This window comes from Rhinopithecus bieti, unplaced genomic scaffold (genome assembly GCF_001698545.2).
Source record: "Rhinopithecus bieti isolate Rb0 unplaced genomic scaffold, ASM169854v2 scaffold_12640, whole genome shotgun sequence".
NCBI lineage: Eukaryota > Metazoa > Chordata > Mammalia > Primates > Cercopithecidae > Rhinopithecus > Rhinopithecus bieti.
The window spans coordinates 297,469-312,263 of NW_016807406.1; the positions used below are offsets into that span (position 1 = coordinate 297,469).

The 14,795-nt window shown below is 39.4% G+C and overlaps 1 protein-coding gene and 1 long non-coding RNA gene across 9 annotated transcripts in view; one reads left to right on the forward strand and one right to left on the reverse strand.

Annotated features, from left to right (window-relative positions):
* Positions 1 to 14,795, reverse strand: part of CNTN4 (contactin 4) — a 1,016,652-nt gene that overhangs the window by 228,134 nt on the left and 773,723 nt on the right. The gene's annotated exons all lie outside the window — the stretch shown is intronic.
* Positions 528 to 14,795, forward strand: part of LOC108535576 (uncharacterized) — a 43,223-nt gene continuing 28,955 nt past the window's right edge. For both annotated transcript variants that reach the window (XR_001887271.1, XR_001887272.1), the window contains exon 1: positions 528 to 704. This is a non-coding gene — a long non-coding RNA (uncharacterized LOC108535576). The remainder of the gene's footprint in view (positions 705 to 14,795) is intronic.

A 14,795-nucleotide genomic window follows, 5' to 3' on the forward strand; every position in this document is an offset into this window, starting at 1 on the left:
AAAAAAAAAAAAAAAAAAAGAAAGAAAAATAAAATGCCAGTTTTCATTATGGCCCAAGATGCTTTCCTGCTTCCCTGCATCTTGCTAATGCTCCTGTGAAACCAGTAACAAAAGCATTTGGTCTGTTTGTCTATAAAGAATGGAACTATCCTTCTCAAAATAAAGGTATTTTCTTCTTTTATCTGGACCTTTAAAAACAAAAAAGACCATCACTGATTGCAATGGTCCAGTTCAGGCTTGAGGTACAGTGGAGAGGACCAGATGAAAGATTAATCATCCATGAGTTTGGCTTTATTACCAGGTTTCCAGAAAGGCACTTTTCATCTTCTTAGCAATGCTTCATCAATTGGTTTTTGGGGCATGGCAGTCATCCTTCCTCCAAGGCCAGCATAGAGATGGGAGTGAGTCACAGGAGACCAATCATATCACTTAATCTCACAGGACACAGTGATTGGTTCAGTAAGGATCACATGACTTAAATCAGCCAATCAGAGATTTTAAAATTCAAACAACAAACGGGTCTTTTCTCCTCTGGTTTTGAGACTCCAAAACAGAAAGCACAAAGGGCCCATGCTCATGTCTAATATACTTTTGACAAGTTGGTCAGGGAGAAGAAACTAGGACTCAGAGTTGACAAGAGAAGTGAGTACAAGTGGTGGCTGAATTCCTCAAGAAAATTTACTCAGAAGAAATATTCTATTCAGGTAATATGCTTTAAAAAAAAAACCAATAAATTAGGCCAGGCGCAGTAGCTCATGCCTGTAGTCCTAGCACTTTGGGAGGCCGAGGTGGGCGGATCACAAGGTCAGGAATTCAAGACCAGCCTGGCCAATATGGTGAAAGTCCATCTCTACTGAAAATACAAAAATTAGTTGGGCGTGGTGGCGGGCACCTGTAAGTCTCAGCTACTCAGGAGGCTGAGGCAGGAGAATTGCTTGAACCCGGGAGGCGGAGGTTGCAGTGAGCTGAGATTGCACCATTGCACTCCAGCCTGGGCGACAGAGTGAGACTCTGTCTCAAAAAACAAAAACAAAAACAAACAAAAACAAAAAAAAAAACAACAACAAAAAACCCAATAAATTCATTTTATAAAAAACTCCCTAGTGGATGTTCTTTTTTTTTGTCCCCTGTGATCAAAAGTATCTGAAAAATTTCTTAATATAATATAAACCCTTGTCATTTCTTTTTCTCCTTAGAGACTTATTTTACCTTCCTTCCTCCATTTACTAATGGCCTCTTCTTACCATTGTTCCTAAACCCCCCTTGAAAAATACTTGTATACTAATTTCCTATCCATCTGCTACCACTTAAAATAGTTCCTGGTAAAAGCTGGTTCTCAGAAATGGTGGATTCTTCCCAATGACTCTTGTAATTCTTTGAAGACGATAACAAAAAGACTTGCAAGAAAAAAGCTAGCTTCAAGAAAAATTAAAGGAAAAAAGTGGGCATCTGATGATCACTGCTCTTTACGGAACATCTAGGCAAAGCCATGCTTTGTTCTATTTTAAAATAAATATCTTTACCTTGGGTGTGTTAAGTATTATAACTGGTCAAGTATCTACTCTAGAACTTGGAGTTAGACATACATGGTCTTAAAACCTTGGTTTACCACTACTTTGTGAGCATGGAAAGTTACTTAACATATCTAAGACTCAATTTGTCATCTGAAAAATGGAGATAATAGTAACACACCGTAGGATGGCTGGGGGATCAGATGCCATACTGTAGGCAGATTGCTAATTATAGTCAGCACAGTGTCGAGCACATGCTAGCACTCAATAAATGTTAATGTTTATTATTATTATTGTTGATAAGGCAGAGATGGTGAATGGAATCATTTGATGACTTACTTGTTCCTTCAAATTCATTCTGAAGACCTATTCTAAATCATCATCTACTTAATATTATCAGACCAGGTCAGACTTTATAATGAATAAAGGTACCCTAATATCTTATCACAGACAGTATTTTATTTTCCTAAAATTATTTTCATGTATGTTACTTCATTTGACTCATCTCTTGGAGGTAATAATCCTGCTTTCCAGAAAAGAAAATGAGGAACAGAGAGAAAAAGTGACTCATTAAAACTTAACATTAAACAAAGCCAGGACAGAAAATTAAATCTTGTGATCATTTATACAGTGTTAGTATGCTTATTATGCTAACAAATAGAAGTAGCAAAAATTATAAAATTAATATGCTCTCTCACTTTCAAAAAATTGAGATCTGGGAAGAAACTGGGAATGCAGCCATGAGGTGGAGTGTGGCCTGGTAATAATAAACAAATGCTGTAATTGAGAAACTTAGCAGTTAAATTTTGCTTAGAGTTCATGTATTACAGATTATAGCTGAAAGCATCCTAGGAAAAAATCTGCAGAGAGAACTTTCTAAAGAAGGATTCAATACTTTCTTGTTTTATTATTTTTTCTTCTTTTTAGGTAGTAAGTGATTAGGGCAGTACTGAACCCTATCACCCTAGATTTTTACCTACTGATTTTTTCTTATTGTAAAAGGCAGTGGAAAAGGCAATAGGTAAGTAGGTATCTTCTGTCTAACTCGGTGATCTTGGCCAAATCACTTCATCTCTCTAAACCTCAGTTTTCTCACATGTAAAGAAAGGATAACAACCCCACCTTAGAGTCTTAATGACCAAATGAGACTTTGCATGTAAGAACACTTTGTAAACAAAACGCCAAGCAAAGGTGAGAAATCATTAACAGACAGGGATTGCAAATAGAGTCCACTACAGAGCCCTGCCTAATTGGTATTGGCTATCCAGGTGCTATGTTAGGGTTTTGAGAATGCCAGAGACTAAGAGGAAAAAGGAGTTTTAATTGATCTATGATAACTGCCATGAGAGCGAGACAGAGTACTGGAGACACGTGTGGCCAATATTTAGGCCGCTGCTCTGCATAAGTGAGTAGTGGTTTTAGGATAAGGAGAGGAGAGTGCCTGGAGAGGCATGTGATCAGAGGCATAGTGTTTCACTTCTGTGCTCCTACAAAATGCAAAAGTCTGTCAAATGGATATCAAAACTGCAAACTAACATCCATGAGAGATGGATTAAGATGATTATAGCATAAAAATTTACACTTGCAACCATGTCTTCGCCATAGAAAATGCTCCCTGTATGTGGATGTAAATAAATGTTAATTATGCCTCTGTAATAGTGGCAAAACAATACAAAACTGATGTTCTTAACGAATACATTGTACTCACCTTCGATTTCTAGCTTTTTGTCTGTCACTTTAAATTGGCAAACTGTTTGACTGATGTTTAATAATTGACACAGCTTATCTTCCTTTCTCAGGCTCCCTTCCTACTCAATTGCCAGCATTTCTAGTTGCTACAGCAACTGTAAACATTAATGATTATTCCAACACATCAAGGAGATTGAAACACATTCTTAAGTTAAAAGTTCCCCCAGGGGAAAAAAAAAATCCATCTCTGGCAAGATGGAAAATATTATATGATTTAAGTTCCCTGGTTATTGTATTTATTACTGATAAATACACAAATCTATTTCTACAGGTTCGCATAGGTAATGACTTTTCTCTCCCATCTGACTAACAAAAAGAGTCATGGGAAATTGAGAAACTCTGTTTTCTCCAGTGTAAGGGAGGAAGAATTCATCTAGATAAATGATAAATAAGGAAACCTGTGGGGGAGTTTTGAAAGCAACCTCTTGAAGTCACATGGCACAGAACATTGTTTCACATGATCTGGGTGCAAGCTGAAGTCCTTCCACGTAAAGTCTCAGTAGCTTCAAGAGTAAAATTGGGGTGATGGTATCTGTCCTAACCATGTGTGTCACCTTAAACTGAAAAACATAAAAAAAAAAAAAAAAAAATACATGAGATCATTACTGTCATTTGTTAAAAAATAACCAGTCTATCCTTGGAAAGAAACTGGAAATAAGTGGTAAGATCTGGAAAATAGCTGTGTTCTGTTTACCACGCTACTGTAGAACATTTAAAAAGTGATTGCTGGCCAGGTGCGGAGGCTCACGCCTGTAATCCTAGCACTTTGGGAGGCTGAGTGGATGGATCATGAGGTCAGGAGTTCTAGACCAGCCTGGCCAACATGGTGAAACCTGGTCTCTACTAAAAATACAAAAATTAGCTGGGCGTGGTGGTGTGCGCCTGTAATCCCAGCTATTTGGGAAGCTGAGGGAGGAGAATCGCTTGAACTCGGGAGGCAGAGCTTGCAGTGAGCTGAGATTGCACCACTGCACTCCAGTCTCAGCCACAGAGCAAGACTCTGTCTCAGGAAAAAAAAAAAGAGTGATTGCTAACATTCAAAAATGGAAAGATTTCACATAAGATTTCACACATATGGCTTCTCATGAGAAACCATGAGACCAGGCACTACTGAACCTGTATTTCTTCAAGGCAGTAACTGGTCTGAGATGAGCAGTGACTGGCCTGTTTAAAGGAAGCATGTGGATCTCCACCTGACTCACATTATCTTATTCATTAACATTCTTACCTGCCTGGCTGGCCACAGAAGACAACAGAGTTTGTGAATTCTGGCTGAACCCTTTTCATATATCACATGCATTCCTAAGGCAAATCCTCCTGACGTCCATCAATCCCAACCTTATTTTATCCCTTGGTCTTCTTCTTTTGTAAAGTAGGGGACAGCCAATGTTTGTGCACAACTTCAGTGGACAAGTGCTGGACAAGTACTTCTTTGTCCTACTTTGTACAAATTAGTACAAGTACTACTTTGTCTACAAGTGGACAAATACTTCTTTCTGCTCCCATCAGTGATTGCCCAGCCGTTGAGGTCCAATGACTCACTAAGGGAAGCTTAAATGGAAAGCAAAACTTCAGAAGTCACCAAAATCTTGTTTTCCTTAATACCTAAGGTTTTCCCATTCTTCTTTAAAAAAAAATTAGTGTGGCAAAATATATATGAGTTTACCATTTTAATCATTTTTAAGAGCACAGTTCAGAGCCACTACATCCATTCACAATGCTGTGCAACTATCACCATTATTCATATTCAAAACTTTTTCATAAACCCAAACTGAAACTCTGTATCCATTCTGCCAGGTTTTAAATTACTCATTCAACAAAGGCTTCATGTGGGCCTATTAGGTATAGGCATTCTTCTTGGCACTAGGGACACAGTGGGATGTATTCACTGTTTTAGGAGAATCAAGTTTCTTGAATCCTGCTCATGTTTCCAGGACAGTGGATCTTGTTGTGCATGGTATACACCTCTTACATCTAGAAATAACTCTTCAGGATGAGATCCTGGGGTGCAACCCTACTTTACAATAAGATGACAAGTAGACATCATTTGTTTTTGGTGTCTAGCTTCCTGACCTGGTAACCTCATTCTAATCCTTTTTAAAATCAGGAATCGTTTCTCCCCGACTCTTAGTAGATGCTATACAAGTGAGGCTAATCTCCATTCTGGCTCCAGGAATAGACTTATGTCTTATGGCTGCCCAATCAGCATTTTCTATCCAGCACCACCCTCATATCCTCCATTCACCACAGTTGGTTTAAGAGTGGGCATATGACTAAAGTTAGCATATAAAGGCCAATTTTGAAGCTTTTGCTAAAATTACTGGAAATGAAGCATTTTCTCCTTTCTGCTGAGCTACCTTGCAGTGAGAGGCAGCTTGTGCAAGGCAAAGCCAAGAGATGGATAGAGAGATCCTAACACTATCATTTGGGAACTAAAATCTCATTGTAGTTAACAGGATTTTTATGCCAATAAATTCCCATATTTATTTAAGCTCATTTGAATTGGATTTTGGCACCTGCAACCAAAAGAATCCCAATTAACAGAACACTTAAACAACAGACATAGTATTGAAGAGTATTACATAATCTTTTTTTCTTTTGAGACGGAGTCTCGCTCTGTCGCCCAGGCTGGAGTGCAGTGGTGCCATCTCGGCTCACTGCAAGCTCCACCTCCCGGGTTCCCGAGTAGCTGGGACTACAGGCGCCTGCCACCATGCCTGGCTAATTTTTTGTATTTTTAGTAGAGATGGGGTTTCACCGTGTTAGCCAAGATGGTCTCGATCTCCTGACTTCATGATCCGCCCACCTCGGCCTCCCAAAGTGCTGGGATTACAGGCGTGAACCACCGCGCCCGGCCATATTACATAATCTTAACAAGTATCCAGTGGGCAACAACACGGGGACTTCTGAAAATGTTTTCAAACTCTGCCTTCTCAATTCTTTTTAAAACAAAATCAACCCCTTTGTCCTTCCATGAGTCCTGCTCTGCTCTAACATATCCCTGGCATCTCTGCTTTAATTCTTCCGCAGATTTCTACCCAGCCTCACTGTAAGTGAAAAACACATAATTTAAAAGCCTATGCTAACATTTTATTATTACTTTTTTTGAGGCAGGGTCTCACTCTGTTGCCCAGGCTGGACTGCAGTGATATGATCATAGCTCATTGAAACCTCAAAGTCCTGGGCTCAAGTGACCTTCCTGAGTAGCTAGGACTACAGGTGTATGCCACTATGCCCAGCAAATGTTTTTTTATTCTTAGTAGAGATGAGGTCTTTCTATGTTGACCAGGCTCCTGGGTTCAGGCAGTCTTCCTGTCTCAGCCTCCCGAAGTGTTGGGATTACAGGTGTCAGCCACTGTGCCCAACCCTGTGCTAGTATTTTAGATACAATGCCACATTTGCCAATTGTTAGTTGTGTGGTCGTGGGCAAATCACTTCAACTCTCTGAGTTGTTCTGGGAGTCAAGTCGGCCCTGGTAAGAGCATGTGGGCAGCGAAGACAGGCAGACGGCATTCCTTAAGAGTATCTCTATAGATGATCTCTTCTGACGCATGGTGGTGGAAATTCAGGAGAGGGGCAAAGGGTGGGATAAGGGAAAGTGTTTCTCAATAAAAGCTCTGAGCATGAGTATTCAACATTCACCTGATATTTACTAGGCAGTCATGTGTCAGCACACTGTGAGTTTGCACAGGACATACAAAGCGGGCAGTAAACCACAAATAGCCTGGTTATTCTGTAAAGAAGGATATGTGGCTGCAGCAGGGCCAGGGCTAAGGTCTGCACAAAGTTATATTCAGGGAGCATCAACAACACAGAGCTATCACCTCCTGATGTGTCATCTTCAGTTGTAAAGGACAAGATACATATAATTTTAGCATTCTTGGAACACTTCAGATCACAAATTGCTTGGTGAACATTGATTAGTTGACCCTCTTTGATGATGCCTGACCCTAGAGGCACTTATTTAGCTTTTGGCAGGAGTTTGAACTTTTTTTTTTGCTCTTCATAAGCTTCTTAACCAGGACCTAATGAGCAAGGGGTGATCTCAGTCTTTAGCTGACTCTCTGCTTGTGGATGATTACAAGTGTCTCTTACTGACCTCTAAGGGGATGGGTGCCAAGGTCACAGTTTACCTATTAGAAAAAACTGCCAAGTCTATCTTTCTTTTGTTTTTTTTGCAACGTTTGCCTTTTCTCTCCTGATAATAACAAAAAGCTGAACAAAGTAAGGGTGCACTCACAAAATTCAGCCCAGGGAACTGTGGTCAACAAGCTGAGAATATATAAGAACAGGAATGGACATATGAAAGTTATTCATTTATATAATATTTATTATTTATTTATTTATTTATTTATTTTGAGACTGAGTTTCACTCTTGTTCCCCAGGCTGGACTATGGTGGTGTGATCTTGGCTCACCGCAACCTCCGCCTCTAGGGTTCAAGCGATTCTCCTGCCTCAGCCTTCCTGAGTAGCTGGGATTATAGGCAGGCACCACCACACCGGGCTAATTTTGTATTTTTAGTAGAGATGGGGTTTCCCCATGTTGGTCAGGGCGGTCTCGAACTCCCAACCTCAGGTGATCGGCCTGCCTCGGCCTCCTTAGTAATAATCTCTAAGTAAAAGTGGCATAAACTGGTTTGGGAATAAAAACCAGTTATTCTTGGCAGTGTACAACTCAACAGCTAGGAACAAAGGGGTCCAAATTTACTTGAGAATAGCAATATTTTTAAATGTGTGCCATTAAATACTGGTTTAGTCCAACATAAAGAGGCATACCTGATAAAATCATGTGGACAAATATGTTGGGGAGATAACCGGTGTTGCTAATAAAGACATACCTGAGACTGGGTAATTTATAAAGGAAAGAAGTTTAATTGACTCAGCATTCTGCATGGCTGGGGATGCCTCAGGAAACTTGGAATCATGGTGGTAGGGGAAGCAAACATGTCCTTCTTCACATGGTGGCAGGAAGGACAATGAAAGTGAAGGAGGGGTAAAGCCCCTTATAAAACCATCAGATGTCATGAGAATTCACTCACTATCATGAGAACAGCATGAGAGCAACTGCCCCTATGATTTAATTACCTCCTACCAGGTTTCTCCCACGACATGTGGGGATTATGGGAACCACAATTCAAGATGAGATTTGGCTGGGAACACAGCCAAATCATATCAACTGGGTTGAAAACGTTGGGCAGATTTCTTTACTACAGGATTTCTCCAAATCTTATTAGCATTGTAAAATCTCCAAGAGGAGAATCTAATATTCAGCATTTCCCAGATCTATTTAATCAAGGAGGACCTGCTCCCACACTCTTTTAAGGAACAAGGGTTGCTTACTGAAGACAAAAATGACATCTCTATGATCACACTGTCATAATAATTCAGATGCCATTAATTAAAATATCTGATTAGCTCAGCTGCCTTTAGTTGACATCTATTTTGAAAAAGCCAAGTTATGAAAGATCTAAATGAGATGTATAGGAGAAGAGGTTTGAAAAGGTATTGTAGCATCAAGGCTAAGTGCATGAACCTTGAGGAAGGCAAATCTTAGTTCTCCGAAAACAGCTCAAGATACATCACTGACTCTCTGTGAGCATCATATGTAGAATGGGCATACTGACTGTACTTTACTTCCAGGATTGACCTAAGCATTTTACCTCTTTTGCTGTTCTCAACATGTCTGTAATGAAACTGCAATCCCTACTTTTGAAAACTGTTTTCAAACTATATGAAAAACCCGCTTGTCTTACACTTTTGGGACCTAGAATTAGTTGGTAATTTTAAAAGTTGCTAGAAGTGGGAAACCAGAAAGAAATGCCACATGTATGTCATAAACATTTTATGAAATTTATAACATATAGTTTATATATTTATATATAATTTATTTTATTTACGAATATAGTGATTTTAGACAATTTATTGTCAATATTTTCATGTAATAACAATGTAACTCTTACCTTTTATTTATTTTTAAAGTTGACAGTGGACTAGGGTTGTTATTTTCACATAAGCTACGTTCATCACACATTGACAACTCTCATTTACGGTTTTGGTTTCCTCATAAAAGATTTGTGACAAGATCTGAGTACAGAATTATACTAGAGTATGATTTATAATTGTCTTTTATTTAAAAATAAACTTGTATAATTGTCCATAGAACCTTTAATTTTGTATTGACTTGTTTTCTTGAGCCTTCTCCAAAGGACTGCATGTAGTTTTGTGGAAATGACAGCTCTTGCCTTTTGAATTTTTATTTCATTAGTTTATATAATATTTAAAGTTTATAATTATAAGTAAAACTGGCATAAACCGGTTTGGGAATAAAAACAACTCATTCTTGGCAGCGTCCAACTCAACAGCTAGGAACAGAGTGCTCCAAATTTACCTGAGAGTAACCTACCAGCCATGAACCTTCAGCTTGCCACAGGCAACAGTCATTATGCATTACGGAAGGAATGAAGAGACTGTTTATCCAGAAAGTTAGTTAAGGGGAGGTGGGTTGAGAGAGCCTCTACAGTGCTTTAAAAGAAGCCACATTCTGCTTTTTTGTCCCTTAAATAGACTCTTGCTGATTAGACCATGTAGTCTCTGCATATGCTTCCAATACAGGCATTGTTTGTTGACTTCTAATTGTAGTTGATTCCATTAGGAGAGAGTAATGGTGGGATTTTGCAGGCATGATGGCAGATCAGTACAGATAGATAAGGGGAAAGAGATCATTTTTGTAAGTGTCCCTCAGTTACATAATATGGGTAATTGCCCAGTCCATGTGAAACAGGACATTTCAAACTTTTCCACCGAGGCGTCCTTACTGGAACAGCTGAGTGAACACACACTTCTGAAGGGTCAGAAGGCAAACACCAAAGCAGCCTATCGCAAGCCTTGAGTCTATATTCATTCTACTTCTGAATTCTACTGCATAATATATCTATGGTGACCTTAACATAAAATGCTTTAAATTACAACCGTGAAATTCCGCAAATCTGCCAATAAATACAATTCTCAAAAAGGAGTATTATGTCACATAGTGCTACATGCTATTAAGAACAAAGCAGTGAAAGAGATGGAGAAGGATGGTGAGTACTATTTGAGAAATGTCAGGAGGGGTGGAAATGAGCAGAGATTTGAAATGAAAGAAGGTTGCAAGCCATGAGGTATCTGGAGAACCCACATTCAAGGCATGGGAGCAACAGTCACAAAGGCCCCATTGCTAGTAGGAATGTGTTTCATGTCTTTGAGAAACAGTATGTGGAAGAGAAGGATGGGGGTTGTGGGGACATAATGACTGACAGATGGCCAGAGGCCAGTTTATGGGGGCTTCTGGCCAAGGTGAGAGGTTTGGAATTTTCTGAATGAAAAGTAAAGCCGTTAGAGGGCTTTTGGCCAGGGAGAAATGTGAGTCACTTATACTTAAAAGAGTCACTGTATTAGGCCTTTCCTGTATTGCTATAAAGAAATACCTGAGACTGAGTAATTTATAAGAAAAGTAGTTTAATTGGCTCATGGTTCTGCAAACCATACAGGAAACACAGTGCCGGTATCGGCTTCTGGGGAGGCCTCAGGAAGCTTTTACTAAGGTGGAAGGTGAAGCGGAAGTGGGCAGTTCACATGGTGAAAAGCAGGAGCAAGAGATGGGGGGTAGGTGCTGCATACTTTTAAACAACCAGATTTCATGAGAACTCACTCACTATTGTGAGGATGGCACTGAGCCATGAAGGATCCACTCCCATGATCTAATCACCTCCCACCAGGCCCCACCTCCAACACTGGGGGTTACAATTAAACATGAGATTTGGGCAGTGACAAATATTCAAACTCTATCCATCACCCTGGCTTTTATGTAACAAAAAGCCGGAGAGACAGGAATAGAAGGAGGGACACCAATTAGGGAGCTCTTGTGATCAAGCCACTTATGATGGAGTTTGGACTGGGGTTGCAATGGTTGAAGGTAGGGAGAGTTGGTTTGATGCAGGGTATATTTTGAAGGCACAGTGGTCAGGATTTGCAAACAGATTGAATGGTGGCATAGAAATAAATAAATAGGGACTATCCCCCAAATTTCAGTCTTGAGCCACTGGATGAATGGAAGTGCCCTTTCCTGTGACTGGGAAAACTACAGGAGAATAAGATTTAGGAAGAAGATCAAATGCTCAGGTTTAGTCATATTAACTTTGAGATGCCTATTAGACAACCACATGAGAAGATGAGCAGGAAATGGATATGTAAGTCAAGTATTTAGGAGGGAGAGGGGATGAGATCGACATTTATAAAATATCAGTATAAAGATGGCATCTGAAGCCACTGGACTGGATAAAATCACTAGGGAGCAAGTATACAGAGAGATAAAGGTCTGGGTCTTGAGCCTGAGGACACTTATAATTTAATTTAAAAATATAGGTAGATGACAGGGAAATGAGAAGCCAGCAAAGAAGAAGAAAATGGAAATCCAGGGATTTAAAGGGGGTACGAAGAGAGTTATAGCCCAAAAGCCACATGAAGAAAGTATTTGAGAAGTTTAGAGAGAGCAGCTGTATTGAATGCTGCTGATAGATAAAATACTATGAGAACTAAGAATTTATCAGCCTTAGTATTGTGGCCATCACTGAAGATAGCCATTTTTGTGCAATTCTGGGGAAAAGTCCTAATGGACTGAGGGTAAGAGTCAGTGAAAGAGAAGATGTAGAGATGACTCTTTGGTGCAGTTTTGCCATAAGGGGAGCATAGAAATTGAGCAATGGGGTCAAGGGAGTTTCTTATTAGTTTAAAGCAGGAGATGTTGCCGCATTGTTTGAATGCAGGTAGGAATGATGTAGCAGCGAAGGAAAATTTATCTAACGCGGGAGAGAGGAGTAAAACAATAGCTAGAGTGAAGTTCTTGAGTGGGTGAGAGGGAATGCAATCCAGTGCCCAAGTGGATGGGGTTTATCTTAGATTGGAGCCCTGAAAGATTTTGTGTTTGGGTTCAGTGGGAAACACAAAGAATCCACCACCACAGCTACTGCCCAAGATAAAGACACCAACATCTCTTAAATTTGGATTATTGCAGCATCTATTTCATGGTTATCTTCACACAGCCCTGTTCTGCTGCAACCCATAACCTGCACTCTTAAAATAAAAGAGTGATATATAAGCTCAATTCCTAGAAGAAGACCTCATGGTTTTCTATTGCCCTTATGTTGAAGAACACACTCTTTAAAATGGCTTCAACAATGCTCAGTAAGAATATTTTAAATGGTGATAAAGGCTCAATACTTTCTCTTAATAACATGTTCTTGAAAAAAAAATGAGGGCAGCTAGCTTCTCTACTTATTTATTTCTAGTTTCAATCTGTTTTAAAATCCTATATGTGGCCTAATTAATCCTTTAACAGTCAGCTTTCAACACCTTTGATCAGCTTCTTACTGTGATATAAAAGATTAGATCCTACTCCTAGGACTAAATCACTTACTAGCCATTTCCTTGGTGAAATGTTTAATATTGTGGTCAATGGAGGAAGAATACAATTCCTAAAAATGATCATGTTATCATGAGTGAAATGTATTTTTAATAACTTCAAGGCACAGCTACTTTCAACTTAGTCCTTTCTATTCCTTACAGATTATACTTCTACTACATAACAAAGAGCCTCTGACCCACAAAATATTAAAAGCTTTCTTCACAAAGGGTTGAGGAAATAACCAAATCCCCAAGCCAATGGCCAAATATAGTTGGAGGGTTGGAGCCAAATTGGGAATAATAAATTAATCTCTTTGTTGATGGCTACAAATGGAACTCTTGACTCGGTCTTCATAACTCTGTAGATAATTATAGCGGGAATATTAAAATGAAAATAATCGTAATCCTCTTTTATTTGTAAATGTACCACACTACCTTTTCTCGGATGTGATGGTAGGGTTGGAAAAATAAAGATATATGAGTGATTGTAGGATATAATAATGTCACAATATGAGGCAATTTCAATGAGGGTTGTAGTAACTCTAACTACATTGGAAACTTTGCACTATATATTAACACATCTGAAAAACTGGGTTAAAAGTTAAAATCTACCCAGATGTAACTCTTTTGATCCAACTTCTTTGGGCAATGCAAACAAAGGCAGATATTTTGACTTAAATGCTGTGACAGCATTAACTGTCATATTATCTTCACCAAGAAATCTAGTCCAATGATGAGACTGGTATCAGTCATCTATGATTCTGAAAGATCCTTGAGTTTTTTCCTCACTCTTTGGTTTCATATGATAATGCAGAATAGAGAAGGAGAGAAGCTGATGGAAGAGAAACAAGTACCCTAGCACTGAGCACAGAAACAGGAAGCATCACCTCTTTAGCAATTAGAAAAGAGTAATAGTGTCATAGAAATCGCTTTTCAGTTGACCTTATGCAAGCCTTTCACTTAACACAGGGAGGTCATAAGGCAAATTGCTAGAATACTATTAATAGAACCTAGGTCTTCTGTTCTCTGGTCCAGTATTCTTACTCCAGTAGTCTCGCTTAAAATTGGGAGACTGAACATTTACAAAAATCTAGTCTTCTAACTTTTCTAAAAGAAGGAAGAAGGTGGGAGAGGAGGAGAAAGAAGGGGAGAAGGGGAAGGAGGAAGAAAGAAAAAGAAAAGATCTGAGTTTATACTCCCATGTTACAACAGTGGGTAAAGGGTTAAAATTCTTCCTCTCTATGGACAACTTTATCTTGGGTTAACTTTCTGGCTCTGTTACCCTGGAAACCTGGTAAGGTGAAATGTCGGCCACATAAGCAGGCTATGTTGTTATGATAAGAATGACCCGGGATTGGTAAGCTCAATCTGGCTGAAGGACTGCAAATGAACACATCTGATGAGAAGTTATTGGGTTGGGCTTCCCTGAGTGTGGTGACACATAGTGAGGAGGCTTGACCCTCCTCCTGGGGATTTTGGAAGCTGTGCCTATAGGAACATTACAAGAGATCTTGGCTCCTATTTAAGACATAGACTTTCTAATCAGGATACTCTACACTTAGCTACACAAGTTTAACTTCTTTGCTCTTGAAATAACACTTGGGAAAAGAGAAATTTAAAAAAAAAGTCCCTAGATTGCTATTTGGACTGTTCCAGGGACTCCCATTGAAGACCAAGGCCTGGCACTGCTCTGTCGGCATACACTGTGTTCTGTCTCTAAGTGAATCAGATGTCAAGTGTAACCCATGAAAATCAAGTCAGTTTGATTGTCTAGTTGAGGCTAAGAGCACCCCCTTGGGTGCACTGTAGCAACAATGCCCTGCCCCTTATTGATGAGATGTGTACTCTCTACTTCCTCAGGGTCTTCCCATCCCCTATTATCTTACATTTGGCTCACTCCAATTCAACTGCAGTGTAGTCCTTGAAAATTTAAAAGCCCTGATCTAAATTCCAGGTGGGGTAAGTAAGTTATTTCTAAAGTAACTTGACAAGGAACCTATCAAGACAGGCAATAAACCCCTCAATATTTATGAACTTTAGAGGTACAAAAATCATTCACCAACAGTGATTCCCACTTTGTCTTTTTTTTTTTGATA